General features: G+C 38.5%; 1 protein-coding gene across 2 annotated transcripts in view; it reads right to left on the bottom strand.

Annotated features, from left to right (window-relative positions):
* LOC138000846 (nuclear RNA export factor 1-like) overlaps positions 1 to 2,500 on the bottom strand; it is a 55,087-nt gene that overhangs the window by 35,346 nt on the left and 17,241 nt on the right. The gene's annotated exons all lie outside the window — the stretch shown is intronic.

The raw sequence follows: 2,500 nt of genomic DNA on the forward strand, positions 1-2,500 counted from the left end.
TGGGTAAAAGTTTTCTCTCGGGTGCTATCAAAGACCAAAAAAATTTAGTGATTAGGGTTACCGGTAAATTTTCTCCTTCTTGTAAGGCTTAGGACACTGCCCGCATTTTAGGAATTAGGGTTATTGGAAAAAAAGCATTCATTCACTTGTTGGATAAAGGGAATAGATTGTAAAGAAGCTGTGGTGCTGTGTTGGTGGGAAAATGAAATAAAGAAAAGGGTTTATCAAGTGAGCTGATATGGTAAATTGACCACCGTAAAGAAATTTGAAAGCTGACGTTTTGAGCGTTAGCCCTTCTTCAGAGCTAAACCCTTTCCTGTCTTCACATAGTAGGACTACTTCTTGTAATGAAAAAACAGTGATATTCTTTAACCCATTGACTCCCAAGGCTTCCCCATTAATGAGTAAAATACTCTGGCGATTGACGAGTAAAATACTTCGGCCGGTTTGGACGTCAAAGGGTTAAGCAAACTTGGAAACATATTGGTACCCTTGTTAAAAGGAAAAGTAAAGGTCAAACCCTCCCCACGAGAATTATTCACAACAACAGGACTTTTACACTAGAAAAGGATATTGCTGAATTATTCAATAACTTCTTTGTAAATATTGGGCCAACTTTAGCAAAGGAAATAAAAACTGATCATGCAGACCCCTTGCAATACATAGAATCTACACCATCAAACAGTTTTTATCTTGCTCCAGTAACCCAAACACAAGTATCTACATTATTTGCTGGACTAAAAGAAAATAAAGCATCCATTAATGTTCCTAACAAACTTATTAAACTTGCAAGTGGACAGTTCTCTGCACCCTTCACTGAAATATAATTATTATGGGTCAATACTATCAGGGGAGTTTCCTGAAATCTTTAAAATATTAAAAGTAACCCCAATATTCAAAAATGGCATTGTATCTGAGTTAGGAAATTATAGGCCAATAGCAGTTATTTCTCCCTTTAGTAAGGTACTGGAAAGACTAGTATATAACCAACTTGTGTCCTATCTAGAAAAAGAATGTCTACTGTTTACTGCGCCTTTCAATAACATGCGGACTCTTAAATTCAAAGGTCAACCGACAAATGCGTTTTTCGCTACCGTCAATCAAATGTTCGGCGGCTCCTCCCAGCTTCCGACTTTGTTGACTGAACTGGGCTCAACGATGTGATTTGATTATTACGCACTGGACAGTAGTCGGAAGCTCGGAGGAGCCGACGAACATTTGATGGACGGTAGCGAAAAACGCATTTGTCGGTTGACCTTTGAATTTAAGAGTCCGCATGTTATTGAAAGGCGCAGTAACTTCCAGTTTGGCTTTCGAAAGGGATACTCCACTGAATATGCCATTCTAGAAACTGTGGAGAAATTAAAATCAGCAGTTGACGATCAACAAATAACAAGTCGGGCCGGTTTTGACATCAAAGTGTTAATGATTCCTTTGTCAATATCACTTGTTGAGTTACTTCTCTGTTTTTCTTTCCAGAAATGTGCGGCCTTGTTGTAAAAATCATCTTCTAAATAACAATTTATTTTTGAGTCTTTTCAATTCCTGTATTTCTCTAAAGAAATTGATTTTATTTATGCTATTGCACTTGTTTGACTCCGCCATTTTATCACTGCTAGATTAACCACATGTGGCTCTGATGTCTCAATGTGAAGTTGGGACCGAGATTGGCCTGGGATGAATAATAAAATATTTGATTATAAATTATTCTGAGGAATTTGCATGAGTTGCTTGTGTGGTCAAGTGGATAAGAGAATGGGCAGCAGGGTATTCAAGGAGGGGTGGACCTGAAAGGTAAGGAGGGATAGATCTGTGAAGAAAGGGTAGGGTAGGATAGAGGCAATGGGGTAGATCAGGGAGGGGTAGGAGAAGTAGAACGGAGAAAAAGAATGCCTTGTCCTTTTTTAGAGCCCCTTTAAAAACCAAGCCCCTGTTTTTGAACTACACCCCCAAAAAGGGAAAATCCCTTTTTTTAGACTGTTGATCAAAAAAAACCTAGTTAAAAAAATTAACTGAAACAAAAATCTACCTGCAACATATACACAGCTGATTTTTGCTACCTGCAAATGTATGGACTATACATGTATCCATGGGGAAAAAAATGATGATCAAGGTGTGTAAGAAACAACTAACTTTAATATTACAGTACAAGGCTGTGCTCTAAGGAAAATTTCGGGGTTTGAGCACCCAAGCATTTCAGCTGGGGTGCCCAGCCCTCTGAGTTGGTCGCCCGAATTAATTAATTATTTACTTAATTAATTATCTGAGATCAACAACGCAGCAAGATCTTCATCCATGTCTCTCTCAACAAAACAATGCTGCTACTGCTCTGGTGATCGTCAAACTCGCTTGTCCAAGAAAAACCCGCAACCAGCAAGCTTTACTTGAGAAAGACGAGAAAAGTGGCAATGTCACCGATCTTTTTCAGGTTTAAAAGTGAAAAAGTAAAGATTGCGGCAGGTTTATGTAAAAACGTTTGGGTCTAATACAGGTAAACCTT

Source organism: Montipora foliosa, chromosome 4, assembly GCF_036669935.1.
Source record: "Montipora foliosa isolate CH-2021 chromosome 4, ASM3666993v2, whole genome shotgun sequence".
Classification (NCBI taxonomy): Eukaryota; Metazoa; Cnidaria; class Anthozoa; order Scleractinia; family Acroporidae; genus Montipora; species Montipora foliosa.